Here is a 20,884-nt window from a genome sequence, read left to right as displayed (position 1 = left end):
TGAGGAGTTCAGAGAAAACTCTACTCTGCGGCTCTTGATGAAGGTCTGACACTAGCCGGGCCGGCCCACAGACATCCAGGGGTTTAAACACCTCTCCACCGATGGTCACCAACCTTATCCACTTTAATGTTCCACTTTCCCACCAATGCTCCCTTGTAAATTCTTAGAAGCTGTGAGAAGAACAGAGGAATCCTAAAAGGCCTTTGATCTCTCTGATAAGTGCATAGAAAGATACTGACGTATGTGCCTCCCCTTCTTGCAGCGGCTACCTGAAAGGGAGGGGCCCCCTGAACTGTACCCACGTGGCCCCCCCATATTGTAAGAATGTGATTTGAGTGACCCCTACCAATCATGTCAGATGAGTTATTCTCCCGCTCTGCCCCCTGCCTTGTATACAATAAATATCAGCGCGTCCAGGCTTTCGGGGCCACTGCTGGACTCCGCCCCTTGGTAGCAGTGGTTCCCAGGGCCCAGCTGAATTCTTCTCTGTACACAAAAGAACACCCACTAGACCCTGCGAGGCTTGACTCGCCAGGGGGCCTTTCCTCAGGCGGATGCGCCTGGGAGGCGGAGCTCCAAGGTCCCGGGAACCCGGCCTACATGCTGGGCGTGGCCTCGGAGTTGGTTCCCAGGCGGGGCTTTCTGGAGGTGGAGCCCTTGACCGACTTCTGGGAGTTGCATATCACCGGGTCCGAGTGCCAGGCGTTCACTGAAGGATCTCCAGGTCTGTCTAAACAAACTGGGCATCGGCGTGGATTAGAAGGGTGGAGAGGTAGTCTTCTGCGACGCCACGTCAAGCACCCACATCTACACTTTCCATGCCTCCTTCCCGGGGCAGATTTTCCCCTTTTTCCAGCTTCTGTTTTCTGGCACCCAGATCACCCTGGGCCCCTAGAGTTGTTCCTTGTCTTCCTCTGCATCTCCTCCTCACTCGCTTCGCGCCCCCACCACCTGACTTTGGGATATGCTGCCGCTGGAACTGTTGAAGCTAGGCTACCAGCAGCCCTATGGGAAGGCTACACCCTTCGTGCTTCCTCCTGATCCAGTCCTGATGTCTGCTTTAAATATTCCTTCTGTCTTTCAGTTTCTTCCTTTCTGCAATATGCCTGGATTGAAAAGGAAGGATCAAATACACGGAAAAGCTATACACAAAGCTGTTCATTGCAGCACAGTTGGTAACAGGATAAGATCGGAAACAAACGTCTATCAACCGGTGGTTGAAAAAGCTGCCAAGTGCAAGCATCCAGCTGCACCGTGGATAAGACAGACTCGGAGGACTGCACCACTGACCCCGGCTTGTTCCCTCTCTCTTCCTCCACCTTATCTCCCGCAGCCCCCGCGGCCCTGCGCAGGGCTTTGACCCATCCGAACCTCATCCTGAAAACCGACATACTCAGAACGTTTCTAGTTCTTCATAGTACTCAGAAACCAAAATTTATCCCAGGACCAGACGCATCCTCCTCTCAAACCCGCACCACCACTACCCGAAACCAAAGTCTTGATCATTCCTAGTGTTGCCGTGTGAGGGACTGAAGTTAAACCCAGAGGAGGACTGCTCCTGTTTCCTCAGCGAGCCCAAAAATATAAAAGGGCGAGGAGGTTGGAAACACAGAGACGAAATGACCTACGGAGAGTAAAACGCACGATCTGGGCCAGAGTATGAGATGATTATGGGTTCCTTCCTCTTCCTCTTCCTTCAGTCCGGCTGAGGACTGGGTAGGCGGATGGGTTCAGGGGTCTGTAGGATTTTCCAGCCGCCTCGGTAGGGTAGGGAGAAGCCAGTTTTGCAGGAGGCGTGGGGAGTCGCCCGCCCGACCACCCGGCTGCCCGGCGCGTGGCTGTGCAGCGGGAGGGCGGGCCCTGGTGTAAGGGCGGGAGCGAGCCAACGCCCGGAGCGCGGATTCCAGGGGCCCGCAGTCAGCCCTGGCCCGGCTCCCCCATCCAGTTCCCCCGGTCGCCCGCGAAGCGCCGCCGATTACATAAACAGCCTTCACCTCCCTAAGGAGGGGACAACCGAGAGCTGGAGACACGCAGGCCAAGACCCGCAAGCAACGCCTCTCCGGACGTTTATTCAGATCACCCGGGACTGCCCAAATTCCCTATTTACAGTTCTCACAGCCCTCGTCAAGGTCATGGACTTCGCGCCCTTTATCTTGTTTCCTTTCATTGTGTACAGATTTAACTTCCTCACTAGAAAGGGAGATCTTTCCTCCACTGTCTTAAGTTGATTTTATACTCCTGGCTCCACCAACCCCTGACACTTAGCACAAACCCTAGAATGGGGTAGTTGATTAATAAATATTTACTAAATTAAAACCATGTGTTACTTTCTCTTTTCCCGCAAAAGATTGATGTCTTGGAAATCCCACTCAATTTTCGTGGACCAGCTCCACCTCACCTCCTCCAGGAAGCCTTCCCTGAAAGGGCTCCTGACTCCTCTTGTCGGAAGTGTGCACACTCCCAAAGCCTCTACTGCCATCTCCCTGCACTTACTGCAGGTTGACTGTGAAGTCCCGGAGAACAGAAGCAGCCTCCCTACTCATTTTCCTGTCACTCTCCCACCCTCCTTGAGCAGTACAGGGCCTGGTTCCTAAAGGGATTTAAATGAAGGAAGGATTCAAAGTAAATGAAAGAATACTCTGTGGCAAGGTTTAAATTTGGGAAGGTCTTCCATCCTGGACCTTAATTTAACCTTGAACTATGACCACACTCTACTCAGCTGTGAGGGATAGGTATCCCCTCTTTAGGAGCCTCTCAGAAGAACATTTACTTAAAGAGTGTCATGAAGTCAAGTGAATAGGGAACCCTTGCCAAGAGCCTAGATTTCCATTTCCCAGTCCAAAGTGTTTACTGCCCCTTCACACAGTTGTGATAGTACTAACAACATGTTTACGGGGCTGAACAGTTTACTAAATGGATTCAGATACATTATTCCATTTGCTTCTCACAACTGCTTGAATTAGGTGTCTTTACATTCACACATGCCAAATATGGCATGAATGTTTGAACTCAGACCTTTTAACCCAAAGTACATGCAAAGTTGTCTTCAAAAGATAAATTCCCATAAAATACATGATAAAATGGTTATAACAAATAATAACCTTTCCATGATAGTTCCCTACACAGCCACACACACGCGCACATGTGCACAGACACACACACACACACTTATCCCCTATATTAGTTTCCTAGGGCTTCCATAGCACATCACCATATACTGTGTGGCCTGAAACAATAGACACATTCTCTTACAGTTCTGGAAGCAAGAAGTCTGAAATCACGGTGTCAGCAGAGCCATGCTCTCTCCAAAAGGTCTAGGAAAGAATGCTTCATTGCCTCTTCCAGCTTCTAGTATTTGCTGGCAATCCATGCCATTCCTTGGCTTGTATATGCATCACTCCAATCTCTGGCTCCATTTTCACATTGCTGTCTCCCCTGTGTCTGTGTCAAAATTTCCCTCTTCTTTTTTTTTTTTTTTTTTCATTTGGTTGTGCAACACCAATAGTTTTTCTTTCTTTTTTTCTTATTATTATTATTTTTTAAATTTTTTATTGGATTTTAGGTTTTGGGGTATATGAGCAGAGCATGCAAGACAGTTGCGTAGGAACACACATGGCAGTGTGCTTTTCTTTCCTTCTCCCCTTCACCCACATTTGGTATTTTTCCCCAGGCTATCCCTCCCCACCTCCCCCTCCCACTGGCCCTCCCCTTTTGCCCCCAATAGACCCCAGTGTTTAGTACTCCCCGTTCTGTGTCCATATGCAGCAATCAGAAATGATGAGTTTGTGTCGTTTGTAGGGACATGGATGAATCTGGAGAACGTCATCCTCAGCAAACTGACACAAGAACAGAAAATGAAACACCGCATATTCTCACTCATAGGCGGGTGATGAAAAATTTCCCTCTTCTTATAAGGGCCCACCCTAATCCAGTATGGCCTCATTTAAACTTGATGATAAGACCCAATTTTCTTTTTCTTTTTTTGAGAAAAGGTCTGGTTCTATCACCCAGGCTGGATTGCAATGGCACAGTCTCGGCTTACTGCAACCTCCGCCTTTCTGGCTCAAGAGATCTTCCCACATCAGCCTCCCAAGTAGCTGGGACTACAGGCACACACACCATGCCTGGCAAATTTTTGTATTTTTTATAGAGACAGGGTTTTGCCATGTTGGTCAGACTGGTCTGAAACACTTGAGCTCAAGCAATCTGCCTTCCTCAGTCTCCGAAAGTGCTGGGATTACAGGGGTGAGCCACCTCAACTGGCCAAGACCCTATTTTTGAATAAAGTCACATACTTGGGGCTAGGACTTCAACATGTGTTTGGCAGACACAATTCAACCCACAACTCCATAACTGTCACCCATGGGAAAGTGAGGACATGAAAAAGAAACAATGGCGTTGGAAAAGAGAGCCAAGGACAACACTTGGGGGAGGCTAAGATGAGGAGAAAGGAAAACAGACAGTGGGGATAGAGGGTGTATTCTCAAGGAAGGATCAAATTTGAATATCTGGGCTGGGAGACCAAAGAAAGGAGAAAGATGGTTTTCAAAATATAAAAGAGGAGAAAGCATGGCCGGAGTGGAGAAGTCACTGGGAGGGTGGAAGAGCTGCTCGCTAGTGAGGGAGAGTAAGAGCCATTCCACTCTTGGGGAAATCCAGTGAAAACTGGGGCAAGTGTCAAGAGACAGAGGCCCATGGTGCTGAGCCCTTCCCCTGCCAGAGCGGCCCCTTGAGGAGCCAAGGGTCTGTGAGCTCCCAAAGCATATTCATTCCCACTGAAATCTGAGGTCATGAAGTCATCTTGTCCCCTTCCCAGACTTGTTCCTGCTGCCTGTTTTCTACTCATTGTTGCTACCAACGCCCACCCAGTCACCCAACCCAGGTGTTATCCTCAACTCTTTCTTCTTCCTCATTCTCACAGTCCTTGAGGCCCCAAACTCTTTGATGTTAGCACCTACCGCAGGACTCCACCAACCTTCCTCCCAGCACTGTCTAGATCAGCCCTCACCTGAATTATGACAATGCCTTTCTCATCTCCCGGCCTCCGAACTTATTCTGCCCAATCTATCTTCCATGACCCGGGCCAAAGTCTATGCTTTCCTAAAATTTTATTTTGAAAATTCTCTGACAGAAGATTGAATGAATTTTACAGTGACCATCCAAATACCCACCACCTAGATTTTATCGTTGGCATTTTACTATACTTGCTTTATCAAATATATTTCCATTGATCCATTCCTTCATCCATCTATCCATCTTATAATTTTATGCATCTTAAAGTAAGTTGCAGATATTCAAATAATTTTTAAAAATATAATCTGGTCATGTTAGGACTTTTTGGACTTTCAATAATGCCACCCGCACACTGCCTGCTTCTCTAAAGGATAAAGGCTGAGCTTCACATTGGCATCGCTTCAGCCTAACCCTTGCCCCTACCTGCTTCTCATTTTTCACTCTAGAAAGGCCAAATTGCCTAAAATTCCCCACTCACCACACCGTTTACATCTCCCTGACCCACTTTCATTGTTCCTTCTTCTTGGCTTGTCCTCAGCCTTCCAGAGCCTCAAATGCCTCCGTCCCTGAAAGCCTTTCTTGATCCGTCCTCCTCTCTGACACTAGTTTAGGCACCTCCTCTGTGAGCACATAGCAGTCCCCAGGGCACACCTTAATCACTGCACCAATCTCCACAACTCAAGATGGTCTGTTTCTGTGTGTTTCTCACCTCTACCCCAACTGAGAGCTTCCTGAAAATCCAGGGATCCTGCTTTATTTGTCCATTGTCCTTGGCACCTAGAACAGTCTGTGGCATGCGTGGGTGCTTCATAAATATTTGCTGAATGAATGCATGACTGGGTTTGTCCTTTCTAAGAGTACCTTCTGCCTTTGTACCAGCTTCTCCCACACAACATGGGGCCAGGTCTTCAATGTAGATCCCAGAGGGTTAAGAAGGAAGCAAAGAACACTGAGTGTTATCCGTGTTTTCCAGACAAAGACCCTCCAGGAACATAACTGCCATTGAACACGCTGGGTTTATTACTCCTTACAGCAAGGGAGAATGCACCCCATAGGGAGCATGGGCCATATCAATAAGAGTGTTAGGAAAAAGCCTATGATAGGATTTGGGCTTTGGCTAGGTGATTTGGGGGAAGGTCTAAGGAAGTGGGGGTTTTCTCTAGATTGCTCAAAAGTAGAGCAGATTCTGTGAATGAATATCCAAATAAATATTTTCTGTGGGCAGGGGAGACTAGAATGAGGGGAAAACTGTAATTGGTAAAGAAATAGCAAACATTTCTTTTAGCCAAGAGAAAAGTGTTTGGTATTTTGTGGGTGGCACGATGACCTTTTCATGGGTCTGCTCAGACAAACTTATGAAGCAGCCTTGCCTTGTCTCACTTAATCAAGGTCTAAGTGTAAACTGGTCTGAGATTGGTATTCTGCAATATAGTTTAGGCCTAATATGTGAATAACATGGTTTAGCTGTGAGGAAGTCTGGAGTTTATTTCCAAGGCATCCACCTCCAGAATCCAGGCGTACAATCTCAGGTCACACGGCTGACAGTTTCAGCCCCCCGCAGTCACAGACCCCTGGTCCAGGTCCCTGGGGGTTCTGAGTTGTGGAGAGGGAGGAGCTGGGGCCTCTCTCAGGCTTCCACCTGGACAGCTCTTGCTCTGCCAGGGCAAACGCTCCGCACTTGTTTTCCTGACTGGCTGTTTTTGTTTGTATCACAAACCTGGTATCACAGCCTTCTGGTGACTCCCGATCCTGCTCGTTTGAGCCCTGAGGAAAACCTATTAGATATGAATTCTTTGTTGGTTTTGTGACACTGGCCTCTGACTAGACAGGTTCAGCTCCCTGGACCTCAAGGGCCTTGTTGTCTCTGCTCCCTGCCTTCTGGGGTAATGATCTCACCCTTGCCCTCAGTTTCAGGGATCCAGTGACTCACTGCAGAATAAGTCAACAGCATGGCAGATGCCTGGCACCCGAGGGCTCTGAGGACACTCGCTGAGGATGTGGGGCTGTGACCTTTTGTCCTTCAGTCCAGTGCTTCTGTCTGACTTAGTGGTTCCCCTTTCCTGATAAAGCCTTTAATATTTCCTTCAAATCAGACAGCCCTGAAGTTGCTGCCTCCTGCCTTCTTTATTCCTTTCTGCACAAGGCTGAATTGAATCTGTTCTGAAATGTTTCTCATCCCTGCCCTCCACGCACATACTCACACAGTGTGTGGGTTTCTTTTTCATGGCCTCTTGTCTTGTGCTTCTCTTCCTTTTGGTTCAAATCTGCTTTTTTTTTTGAGACAGAGTCTCACTCTATTGCCCAGGCTGGAATGCAGTGGCGCAATCTCAGCTCACTGCAACCTCAGCTTTCTCTGTTCAAGGGATTCTCCTGCCTCAGCCTCTTAAATATCTGGGATTACAGGTGCTTGCCACCATGCCTGGCTAATTATTTGTATTTTTAGTAGAGATGAAGTTTTGCCATGTTGGTCTGGCTTGTCTCAAACTCCTGAATTTGGGTGATCTGCCTGCTGCAGCCTCCCAAAGTGCCGGGATTACAGGCGTGAGCTACCGCGCCAGCCCAAAGTCTTCTTTAGCTATGATCTTCCTGAGTCCTACTTTGATTGCTTCAGGACACGTTTCCGTGTATTCACATATATAGTTTTACACACATAGAAATATATGTATGTGTATGTATTTTTGAAATAGCTATAGACCAAGGACAGTGGGAATAGTGAGGAAATGTGTTTGTGGGACCAAGTGAGACTGTGGTTAAAAGAAAAAGCTATATATTTCATAACAGCAAATAAATAATAGATAACGCCTAAAATTAGAAGAGCGAATAGTACTAATATAATCCTTGTATTCACAGATGTGAAGGTGAACACCAAGACAGCTAAAAGAGTTTAAAGTAGTGGAGATGAGGGTTAGGGCTGCTATTTTAAAAAATTAACCCATCTAATTTTTTAACTTTTTATTTACATGTGTAACTGCTATTAAAATCTTGAAAATAATCTAATTGTGTTCTGTGTTCCTTTCTTTCCCCTACCAGCCATGTCAAGATCTGTTGCACACTCACTTCCTCAGCCTAGCTTTTCTTTCTTTCTTTCTTTCTTTTTTTTTTTTTTGAGACGGAGTTTTCGCTCTTGTTACCCAGGCTGGAGTGCAATGGTGCGATCTCGGCTAACTGCAACCTCCGCCTCCTGGATTCAGGCAATTCTCCTGCCTCAGCCTCCCGAGTAGCCACGGGACTACAGGCACGCGCCACCGTGCCCAGCTAATTTTTTGTATCTTTAGTAGAGACAGGGTTTCACCATGTTGACCAGGATGGTCTCGATCTCTTGACCACGTGATCCACCCTCCTCGGCCTCCCAAAGTGCTGGGATTACAGGCTTGAGCCACCGCGCCCGGCCTCAGCCTAGCTTTTCACCCTTGCTTCCTCTCCCTCTACTTCGTTCCCAGGGTCCAGCCTTGTGCAGCCCTCGGGGTGTCTCCTACCTGACTGCTTTCCTCCTGCCTCCAATCCATTCCCCACCTGCAGCCAGAACAGTCTCTACAACCTGCGTCCTCAGAGTGTGCTTCGCTTCCACTTGAAAACTCTCAGACTTGCCTAGTGAAACAGGATTGAATTTTGCCCTCAGTATGACCGCTCCATGTCCCTCTCAGCGCCGGCCCCAGGCATGCAGCCTGCACCAGGCTCAGATGCGCCTCCTTCTCTCGGCTGCCCTGGCTCTGTACTCCCTCTGACCAAAACCCTTCCCCTGTATGTGTTTCTTTACTGTGGATCATAATTCATAGTATATAACGTTCTGACCTGACTTTTTCTTTTAACCATGATCTTAAAGATCTTCTCATGTCAACTCAAATAGGTCATCTTCACTATTTTTAACTGCTACATGAATTAAATTACATAATGTATATAAAGGCGTTTTGCATGCCATCTGGCATATAGGAAGACTCAAGTATTTCCTCATCTCACTGAAGCTCCCATCATCGCAACATAAGAGCAAAACACCCTTTTCCTCCTGTAACACTATAGTTGTAAGATGCCTCCTCAACTCTTATTAAGCTATGCACTGTGGTTTAAAATAAAAAAAGTTGATTTTTTTTTCATTGAGACAAGTCTTGCTATGCTGCCCAGGCTGGCCTCTAACTCTTGCACGAAGTGATGCTCTTGCCTTAGCCTCCCAAAGTGCTGGGATTATAGGCATGAGCCACTGTGCCTGGCCCTATGCAATGGTGTTAAAGAGATCATGAATCTAATTAATGTCACTGTTCTTCCCAATTTTCTTTAGCTTTTCCATCTAGTTCCCTACACATCCCTCCATCGTGTATCTCAACTCCTCCATGCTCTCCCACACACTCTGCTTGCTTTAGCCTGAAACGCCCTCTGCCATCCCCTTCCGCTGTCCACTGGGGAAAGGTTTCCTTCCTTCCCAGACACTCCCTATAGAAGCTTCCCTAGGCTGCCCTCTCCCAGAGGAACCCTCAGCCTATGGGCAGCCTCACCGCCATCTGGTTTGCACCACCCATATCACTCCTTAACCACAAGATCAGTCTTTTGAAAGCAGGCTGCCTTAGTATCTTCAGTGTTTAGCATATTGCCTGGCACATAAAAAGTGCCTTATATATATATATATGTTTGCTGGATGAGAATCCTCAACTTCTAAATGTCTAATCTCATTTTTCTATGTAAAACACTACATAGAGAAGCAGCTGCCTCTGTGGTATAGAGGAGAATGTACATTCTTACTAGCTGTGTGATCTTGGGCAACTCATATCGCCTCTCTGAGCCTCAGTTTCTTGATCTGTAAAATGGGGGTAATGATATCTATAATGAACTAATGATGAAAGAAAATATATGAAGATGCTCTAAAAATGGAAAAGGTATTACTATTAGTCTTTCTTCAACCTCATTTCAAACTTTCCACGGTTCTGACAAAATCCTTTCCTCAGGCCCAGCTCCTTCTGTAAGATCACGTCTCTCCTCCCCACTCCTGGTCCTCATTCCTTTCCGGTGCTGTAGTTTTGCCCTCCCATTCCCTTGCTCTGACTTAGTAAGGCTTGCCTTGTTCTTGCCTAATTCCTCTTCAGTGTCCACTTCTCTGTAGCCTTTGCCTTTCTCCTTTCAGTGTAGCTCTATCTTCATAGCTTCCTAGAAGCCATCCCAAGGGCTTTTATGGGTTCCTTTTCATCTGCTTTCTTGAAGCTCCTCCCTGCTTCTCCCTGCTCCTCCTGGGGTACATGCCACAGCGGGGGCAGGGAAGCCTGGCATGGGCGTGGATAACTCTACCAAGCGCTGGTTTCAAGGACGCTCACAAAGGTGCTCAGAGATGGCAGATAAAAGGGCTGGAGATACCATGCTCTGTGCAGGGAGGGGCTGGATGTGGGGAGCCAGAGAGTCCAAGGCAGGTCCCGGGGCCAGTTTTCCTTCCAGAGATTCAGGGCAGGGCAGGACAGAGCTGGAGGGGTGTGTTTGGGAGATGGAGGAGGTAACATCTGAGGCTCAGGAGGCAGTCAGAGGGAGTGGCTCCTGAACTAATTGGCAGGCTGGATGCCAGCAGCGTGCCGGTGATGTTTTGGCGACTGGTCACCAGAGGAGAGGAAGGAAGGGAGGGAGGGAGAGTCTGTCATGTGGGCCAAGACCCAGAGGCACATGGGGCCTGCTGTCGGCTGGCTCTCAGCTTGTCAGGCTTTTCTAGGTCACTCTGCTGCCTCCCTCGCTGGGTTCCCCTGCTCTGCCTTGAGCTGCCTTTCATGCCTCTGGCTTGGTTTCTCTGACTCACAGACCAAGTCCCGGTCACTCTCCTCATGTCTCTGCGTCCCTGGCAGTCGGGGCTCTGACACTGTTGGGGAAGAAACATTTGAGGCCCAGCATGCAGCTTTGACCTGCATCCTGCATGGCCCCCAGTTTCCTCCCTGTGCCTGGAAAGTGACACAGGCTCCTGGAGGAGTTAAGAAAGTGTAAAATCCTAACGATTTGAAATTAAAAAATTACAAAATTATTGTTGTGTTAATATGAACTATTCTTGTTCTTTCTCTTTCTGCAACCACTCCTAATGTCAGATTCGCTTGCACTGGGCTGCACAGTTCACAGCGCTGCTGGATGGCCAACAGGCCTCCTGGCTTCACACGTCCAACATGCCACCCTGACCTCCTGCCCAGGTCAGCTCCTCACAGTTCTTCCCATTGCAGTCACTGGCAGCCAAATTCGTTAGTGCTTCCTGCCTTCTCCTTTGCCCTCACACCCCGATGCAGAAACTCATGTCCAGAAATCAGCCCCTTCCCACCACCTCCAACGCCTGCCAGACTCGCCTCACCCAGTACTGAAGGAAGTCCTGACAGTGGCTTCCCTGACTTCCTGCTCCACGCCTATGCTCCCTCTGCTGCAGCCGCATGATCTTATGTTAAATCCCAAACACATCAGCAGCTTCAGCTTCACAGCCTTTGCCTCTGCCTTTCCTTTCATCTGGATGATTCTTCTTTCAGGTAAGCACTTGATGACTTTTCTTACCACCTTCAAGTCTTTGCTCGAATAGAATCTATTGAAATTGTAACTCTGCCTACTCCATCCAGCACTTCATCCAGCACTGAGGAAGGCCCATCTTCTGAAGTGATATTTAAGGTGAGACCTGAGAGATGAATAAGAGATAATGATGCACAGAGAGGAGAGAAGAGAAGGGCATTCCAGGCACAGGTAATAGCTTTACATCAACCTAGAGGCAAGAACAATTTGGGCTAATTTAAGCGAAGCTGGCACATAATGAGCTGGGAGTGAAGATGGTACAAGATAATAATGAAGACCTAGTCGTGGAATAAGCAAGAGTGCAATGGGGGAGACCCAGGTCCACTACTTGCTAACGGCATTCCCCGGGGTTGCAGAAGGCAGTCATCCCAAAGACAGAAAACTATGCCGGTATTTGTATCTTTCTTCCCAGCTATACGTTGCTTCATCGTACCTGCCACACATTCCACTTACTTATTTGTTAGGAGCTGTTTTCCTGACTGCAGTGTAATTCCTGTCTGAGTGATCTCCACTGAGTCCCCAGCTTCCAACAGTGCATCTGGCACATAGTAGGTCTTTAATCAGTATTTGTTGAATGAATAAATATAAATTACTTTTTCATTCCTAAAACAATTTTTTATGTAAGTATAATTGTTTTCATTTTATAGTGTTTGTAAGTGGTGTCAGTTGTTATTCATACTGTATAATTTCTTATCTGGTTTAGTCAACATGGGTAAAGCCTTCAGTTTTTTTCAATTTAAAATGAGGAGTTTGTACTAAGGGATTGCCCATTTGCTGGGGGGTGATGCCGGCTTCTTCCTCCAGGGCTTTCCCTGCTGCTTCAGTCCAAGTTCTTTTCCCTCTTCCAGCCTTACCTCTTCCTGGGGTCTGGACAACAGAGGTTAAGTGGTTTAAAGGCCACTGGGAGACCATGGATCACAGAAGCACAGGAATTCTTTCCATTTCTAGCTGCCTACACTCCATCCATCTCACTGGCTGAGGCTCCGATTCTGTTGAGGAAATAGGATGACTACAAAGCCAAAAGAAAGGACGGAGAATATGAAAGAGAAAATGATGAAGGGGAAGGCAGGGAGGAAGGAGAGAAGGACAGAGCAAACAGGTCTCAGTGCATGTTAGGGGACATTCTGCAGAGAGGAGAGGCAGTCATTGTGGATTGCTGTCCAACTGAAACAAAATAGCTCATCACTCTGTCCTTACCCCCTCTCTTGTGATCCCTTCTCAACATCCAAAGCTCATTAAGCATGTTGCCCATTTCTGTAACAGCACTTGCAATTACATGGTTGTCCATTCCAAAAATTAGAAATTCGTCTTGGATTTTCCCCTCCCTCATCACCCAAGGCCACTTCAACATTTCTGTCAATTCTATCTACAAAATGCACTTTAAATTGGGCCGCTTATTTTAATTTTCTTTTTTTTCACTCTCTCTCCCAGGCTGGAGTGCAGTGGTGCAATCTCGACTCACTGCAACCTCCACCTCCTGGATTTAAGGGATTCTCCTGCCTCAGCCTCCTGAGTAGCTGCGACTACAGGCGCATGCCACCATGCCCAGTTAATTTTTGTATTTTTAGTAGAGATAGGGTTTCAGCATATTAGTGAGGCTGGTCTCGAACTCCTGACCTTAGGTGATTCACCCACCTTCGCTTCCCAAAGCACTGGGATTATAGGCCTCTCTGCTGGCCACCATGCCTGGCTGGACTGCTCATTTTCAGCTCCACTGGAGCCCACTAACTCAAGCCATCATCCTTTCTCACCTAAATTACTGGCACAGTTTTCTCTCTTTGGGATGATGGCCTTACACAACTCTGGGAATGCCATTTGCATATAGTAGCCCTGGGTCTCCCCCATTGCATTCTGGCTTATTCCACTACCAAAACTTAAGATTTCACTTGCTCTAGTTTCTGCCTAAGTCTTCATTATTATCTTGTGCTATCTTCACTCCCAACTCATCATGTGCCAACTTTGCTTAAATTAGCCCAAATTGTTTTTGCCTCTAGGTTGATGCAAAGCTGTTGTCTGTGCCTGGAATGCGCTTGTTTCCCCTCTTTGCATGATGATCTCTTATTCATCCCTCAGGTTTCCCCTTAAATATCACCCCAGAGGATGGGCCTTCCTCAGTGTCCCCCATTTAAATTAAGGACTTCTACTCTCAGTCTCTGTGCTAAATATTTGTCAAGATGTCAGATTTATCAAATAAAAGTACAGGATGTCCATTTAAATCTGAATTTCAGATAAATAATAAACAATTATTTAGTATAAGTATGCCCCATACAATATTTGGGAGATATTTATATTAAAAACTCATTGTTTATCTGACATTCAAATTTAACTGGATGTTCTGTATTTTATCTGCCAACCCTACATATGTGGATTGACTTCATTTCCCTTCTATTGAAGGGATTGGAAAGTTAAAACTCTATTTTTCAGAATCTTTGGAGCTAGGATTCTGGACATGAATTAAGTCCTTCCAACTAAACGTAAGTGTATGAGATTTGAAAGGCAAAAGTGAGGTAGAGGCCATTTTCCTACAGAAGAGCGTGGATGAGCCCCAATAGATATGAGATGTGCATCGGGCAGCTGGGCCAGTGGCTGCTATGCCATCAGTAGCTGCAGCATTACTGACCTATGGTGATTGACCTTGAAGCCAAGAGTCCAGTTAGGATGTCCGGACTTCTTCTTTTCTTTCTTCTTTTTTTTGAGACAGGGTCTCTCTCTGTCGCCAAGCTGGAGTGCAGTGGCATGATATTGGATCACTGCAACCTCCACCTCCCAGGTTCAAGTGATTCTCCTGCCTCAGCCTCTCGAGTAGCTGGAACTACAGGTGCGTGCCACCATGCCCAGCTAATTTTCTTATTTTAATAGAGACAGGGTTTTACCATGTTGGCCAGGATTGTCTCTATCTCCTGACCTCGTGATCCACCCGCCTCAGCCTCCCAAAGTACTGGGATTACAGGTATGAGCCACCGCACCCTACCGATATCCTGACTTCTAATCCTCCAGCCCTTTCAATGATTTTCTTATCATTTAGTTCTCTGCATTAAGTTCCTTGCTCCTTAAAATACCTAGAGTGATTTCCCCTTCCTGCCTGGAGGTTAACCTGATACAATTCTTCTGCTCTTGTACTTCCACAGGTTCACTGTGTGATTGTTTAGGATCTCTGCTGGCCACAGACTCAAAGCTGCCTGAGGGCAGTGTCTGTTAAACATCATTATACCCCAGTATTCCTGTGCATGAACTTCTCAGTTTCCTCTCTTTCTTGTAGAGCTGGGCTTTGACTCTAGACATATCATGCATGCTCAGTTAATATTTTTTAAATTGAAATAGGTGCCTAAAAGACAGGAAGGAACCTGCTTCTGCATTCTTGAGGAATAAGGATCAGAAAGTTTTCCTTACTCACACACCAGCTAGATCATCTCTCTGGGTATCAATTTTCTTATCCACATTATAAGGGCTAGACTACACATTGTTAGTGTCCCTTTCAACTCCAACATTCTACAAATCCATGATTCTCTGAAGTCTTTAATAGAGGTGAGAGGCAGAGGCAAATTAGCTATATTTGGTGCACTTACTAGAGATCCTTGATGGGTTAATAAATAACTTGTTTGGAAAACTTATTCTTCCTGATGGGGAAGTAGACATGGAAATTCAATGATCATCTTGAATGTGAATAATGTAAAGGGGGATGTTAATTAGAAAAGAAAACTGAGAGAAAAGACTACTAGGACAAAATGAGCTTCAAAATATACAAATCAGGCTGAGTGTGGTAGCTTATGCCTATAATCTCGGCTCGTTGGGAGGCCACAGTGAGAGGATTGATCGAAGCCAGGAGTTTGAGACCAGCGTGGGCAACACAGGCAGATCCCATCTCTAAAAGCAACCAATCAATCAACTGGACCATGTAAACACCACACTTAAAGCTCCTCAGTGGCATTCCTCTACTCTTAGAACAACTCCTTATTCTGGTCCCTAAGGTCCTACACAGCTTGGCTCTTAGTACCTTTTCAATCTCACATCAAGCCATTGTCATCACACTTCATACGTCTCCAAGAGCTTTCCCACTTCAGAGGCACTGCATTTGCTGTTGTTGCTGTGAAAGGGCTCTCCCCCAACTCTTCTCACTGCCGGCTCCCTCTCATCAGTCACCTCCTCAGAGGAGCTTTTTCTAACATCCTATTAAAGGTAGTATATACCTCCTCCAGTTAATTCCTCTTATATTACCACTTTGTGTTCTTCAAAGCACTGATCACAATCTATAATTACCTTGTTAATTTGTTTACTTGCTTATTGTTGGCCTTTTTCAATGGAATCTAAATTTCCAGAGGACAAGGGACTATGGCTGGCTTGTTCTCCACTGTCCCTAACTCCTAGAACAATGCATGGTACATAGTAGGTGCTTAGTAAATAGCTGTTGAATAATTAAGTGAATGGATGAGTGAATGCACAACACTTAAAAGGAAACTGCTAAGGGCTTGGTGAACAAGAAGGTCTTGAGAAAATTGAGCAGAGAAGAACAAATAGTGAATGTTTAAGGGAGAATTTAAATGATGGATAGAAATATTAGTGACATTGAGAGGTAGGTTGTTAGAAGGAAAGAGAACAAGTGAGCACCTAGGATGAACTTGAAGGATGGGAAACATTTCAGAGAAACTGTTAGCCCTGAGCAGAGATTTAAAGGGAGAGAAAGGAAGGAGGCTTCCAGGAGGGACAGAAAAGAGAAAGTAAGTCTCAGAAGAAAGAAATTAATATTTAAGGAAAAGAATACAGACTTTGGAGCCAGGAGGTTTGAATTTTAATCCTGGCTCTTGCCGAGCTGTTTGAGCCTCGTCAAATCCCTTACCATGCCAGAATCCCAGGGGGCTCACTGTAACATGGCTGGACTTGGTCTCACAGCTGTTATAGGGTTAAATGAGAGAACGGACTATGAAGGTGACATTTCTATATCATAGTCATGTATTTGAGTGTCAGGATTAATTGGATTGATCTGGCTGGATCTTCTTCCTCTACCTCTGCCTCAAGCCACCCCTCCTAAAACTGCCTTCCCCATCAGGGCAAGTTTTACTCAGTGTCCTTGGAAAATTGCTCTGCTCTGATAGAATTTCCAGTTATGTGAAAGCACATTGTAAACATCCAAGTCCTTAAAAAATGAGGCATTATAGAAACAATCAAGACTGAAGAAAATCTTTGGGAAGCATAGTGAGTATGAACTGAGAAAAAATTATGATCTCTTTCATTTGGATTTCTTCCCTCCAAGGCCTTCTTTTCCCAATCCAGTTTTCTCCCCAGAGATGCTTCACATTCTTTGCTCAGGCCTTTTCACTTCTCTTCCACTCAACACAACCTTCCTTTCATTCGTAGGTCACTGCCTCCTGGAAGACTTCCTGAAATCATTCCCACTTGTCCTTCAATATGTCAACAGAATCCTCACCCACTCTAACCCCCCTCACTGCACCTTTATAATTTGGTAATGACAGATTTAAGTTGATGATGGATACACCTTATCTGCCGTATTACATACCCTAATTCATTAGTGGTAAATTTTGCTGATGAATGGGTGCTCTTTACTTGCCTTATCACACTTCCTAAGGGCAGGGACCATGACTGTCCTCTCATTAGTTTCCCAAAACCTCTTCATACTTCTCTCTCCCTCTTGAAAGATTCTAAAAACTTGCAGGGTTTTAAAAAGCATGAGGATGTTACTAATATGAAGGAGATACACTGAAGGATAAATAAAAGGAAAGAAGAAAGAAGAGGAAGAGAAGAAAAGAAAGGCATGGGTCAAGACCTCTCCCACCTCTAACTCCCGCCATGCATGGGTATCAAGCTGTCACACTCCACAACACCACAAGTAGGAATCCTGGAAGAAGCTGGAAAGGGGTGGGAACAGTTATTGGGGAGGCACCTACATTAAGGAAGGAAGATGTGGATCCTAGCAGAGAGACAGGATCCCATCATGATCAACTGGAGCAAGCAAAGCCAAGCCGACACATAGAAAATCACACCCACCCTTCCAGCAGTCTCTTTGGAAGGTAATTAGGGGATCAAGTTTAGAGTTGTTAGGGATTATGGAAAGGGAGGGAGAAGTTATTGAGAAGTGAGATGTTCCCTGGCAGAGTCTGTCTCCAAATGCCTTTTCCCTTACTGGCATCCTGGAACCATTAGGTATGAACTCATTGTAACCAGGATATAAAGGCTGAGCTGATGCTTGGTTAGCAGGAATCCTCATCACCTGGTTATGGAAGGCAAACGACAACTAGTCACAAGCTTCCTAGCCAGACTGAGTACCATACGTCTCATATCACATGAGCATTTCCCAGCACTGTGCCTGGCATATGTCAGTGAGGCACGACTAATGATTGAGAAGATCTGAAGGTCTAAGCAGAGTCAATCAAATGACCCTCTCACATTGTCCAATCAGTCACGAGCAATTCAACAATGGAGCCGAAGTTTATTGAGACTCACTGTGTGCCAGGTGCTGTTCTAGGTGCAGGGAAAGCAGCAGCAAACATGAAGGTTAGTTCTGTTGGAGAGAGACAGATGAAAAGTCAATAAATAGATCATCGCAGACAGTAATAAATACCAGGAAGATACTAAATCTGGGTACAGAGTTAGTGAATGCCTTTGAGAAAGACAACTTGAGAATCATGTGGTAAAAGAAGTCCTCTCTAAATGTTACCTTTGGGTTGAGACATGAGTGAGAAAATGGAGAAAGCCATGTGAAGCTCTGAAGGAGCAGAGGCCCAAGTAGAGGGAGCGGCAAGTGCAAAGGCGCCAGCAGCGGCATGCTCAGGGAACAACAGATAGAAGGCGCTGCAGCAGAGCATAAGGAGCAAAATGGAGTGACAGCCATCATTCAAAGCCATGGTTTCCCTGTTAGCTAAACACTGAAACCACCTGGAAAGCTTTTCAAAGTCCTGACATCTGGGACCCATCCCCAGAGTGTCCGTTTAATTGGTCTGAGGTGTCACTTGGGCATCAGGAATTTTAGTTTCCCAGATGATTCTAATGCGCAAATGAAGCTGTTAACCACTGAAAAGCTCATGAGGGCCATGGCAAGGCACCTGGGTTGGTGACAATTGAGGTTCTTGAGACTCAGGGACATTTCTCTAGTACTTCAAGCCCAGATCCAAAAAGGTCCTGAGAGGCCTTGGAGTCGGGGATAAGCGAGGACTATGAAGTAATCCAAAGGAAAAGAGACAACAGGAGACTGACAAGAAGGTCAAGAGAGGCAGAGAATCCAGAAATGTGACAAATTAGAAGGTGCGACAACAGAGAGTGCATGTGGTAGAGTGCATAGACGCAGAGAGCCAGAGACGAGGAGAAAGGCAAGCTTGTGAATTAGTTTCCTAACGTTACTGCAACAAATTACCAGAAACGTAGAGGCTTGACACAATACACATTTGTTACTTTATTATTCTGTAGTTCAGAGTATGAAATAAGTTTTACTGGGCAAAAGTCAAGGTGGCAGCAGTGCTTGGTTCCTTCTGAATGGTCTGCTGGAGACTTCATTGCCCCATCTTTTGCAGCTTCCAGAGGCTCCCCACTTCTTTAGCTTATGGCTTCCAGCCACAGTCTCCAAAGCCAGGGCAATCACTTCTCATGCTGCTATCTCTCTGTTCCTCCTCACCTGCCTCGGTCCTCCCCTTTTAAGGATGGTTGTTATTACATTGGACCCATGTGGATAATCTGGAATAAACTCCTTACTCTAAACTCAACCGATTAGCAATCTTAATACCACCTGCATGCTTAATTCTCCTTTTCCAAGTAAGGTAACATATTCACAGGTTCCAGGAATTAGGACAGGCGTAGACAACTTTGGGGGATCATTATTCCTGTTACAAAATAGATTTCAGTCATAACTAGTCTTATGCTTGGGTATCTGTGTGTTTTATGGGCACTGAGCTGGAAGGGCTGTTCCAAGATGAATGTCTGTGTGTTTGTCTGTGCAGGTTTGTTTATCAGGGTGTCATATTTGAGTGTCTCCCTGATAAGTATGAGGGAGGAAGAAGAAGGGTGCCTGGAGGGGTGTCTAATGAAGTCCTGCTGCTCCATAAAGACTTACTGCTGTTACACTGTTGTTCTTATTAATAAGAAAACTAATGATAGAGTATCTGCCTCTTTGTCTGTTTTCTTTGAGCATGTCCATCTGTTCCTAAATAACACTGGACATTTATCCCAGTGATAGACGATGTGTATGAGGCTATTCATACACAGGATATATATCTGTGGTGTTTGTATTACATGAGTGCTTTCATCTGCAGGTTTAGACACATTAGAGCATTTGGACATTGATGGACGCAGACACATGTTATATAACTGTGGGTGATCATAGTTGTAGACATCTGGATGTTTACTTATGCACAAACCCCATGAGTATCCAGTCAGCTAGACCTGGACTGAAAGGGTAGAGAAGCTAGGAAGAGGTGGGAGCAGAGAGGAAGAGGATAGGTGGGGAGAGGAGCAGGTAAGGAGAAAAAGAGAGAGATAGAAGTGAGGAATGAAGGCACAAAGGAACATCAGAAAAAAATCAGGAACCAGGAGGGAGTCCCAGAGATCTGTCAGCGAAAAAGGCAGGGTTGAGTCACAGCAAGAGCACAAGTCAGAAGAAGACCAGGGTAGGCTCCACTTCTGGTCATTCCCTTACTATGTGACCTCGGCTATTCCAGCTCCCTGAGCCTCAGTGAACTACCAGAATGGAAATAGAGAATACTGGGTACATTCCAAAGAAGCGGGGAAAGATAAAAATGAAAATAAAAACACACACAGGGAAAAATAGAGAGAAAGGATCAGAAAGAGAGACCCAGAATGAAAGTAAGGCGAAGCCCTGGGAGCTGGCCAGACTTAGAGCAGAGAGAGCTCTGCTCTGACTCCGAGGCCGAGTGTGGGCGCCTGCTCTCCACCCCTTACCCTAGAGCTTCAGAGTGCCCTTAAGCCCTTAATAGGTAAGGAAGGAAGACGGAAAGGCGAGAGGGAATGACAACCACACATCAACACTCAGAGGCTTGCCAAAGCCACGCAAACCAGGATCTGTGCTTCCGGCCCCCAGCCCCCAGAGGTAGGTGTGCCAGCCACCTGGAATGACTCACACCTTGGCAATGTGGGTGCACATGCCAAGAGCGAGCCTGGGCACCCGGCCCATGTGCGCACCACATGCATAACGTAAAACTGGGGCTCTTGGGGGGGGGTCACAGGGGGCTACCCTCCCCCTACAGGGCTACCCCGCCCCCAGAGCGCCCTCTAGTGGCAGCCTCCTAGGCTCGGGGACCCAGGTGTACTATTTTCCCCTTCCTCCTCCCCCAAACCTTACTCGGGAAGCAGGAGAACCAGATGAGGCGTTGCGCAAGACCTAGTGTTTACCTCCCGTGGGAGCCTC

At 46.3% G+C, this 20,884-nt stretch overlaps 1 long non-coding RNA gene across 1 annotated transcript; it reads left to right on the top strand.

Annotated features, from left to right (window-relative positions):
- The first annotated feature begins 670 nt into the window (after positions 1-670).
- LOC118153093 (uncharacterized) lies at positions 671-2,316 on the top strand. The gene is made up of 2 exons (XR_004742317.3): positions 671-724; positions 1,085-2,316. It is a non-coding gene; the product is annotated as an uncharacterized LOC118153093 (long non-coding RNA).
- Positions 2,317-20,884: the final 18,568 nt, after the last annotated feature.

This window comes from Callithrix jacchus, chromosome 4, assembly GCF_049354715.1.
Source record: "Callithrix jacchus isolate 240 chromosome 4, calJac240_pri, whole genome shotgun sequence".
Lineage (NCBI taxonomy): Eukaryota > Metazoa > Chordata > Mammalia > Primates > Cebidae > Callithrix > Callithrix jacchus.
The sequence above is the reverse complement of the archived record's forward strand: the minus strand, read 5'-3'. Positions and strand labels throughout refer to the sequence as shown.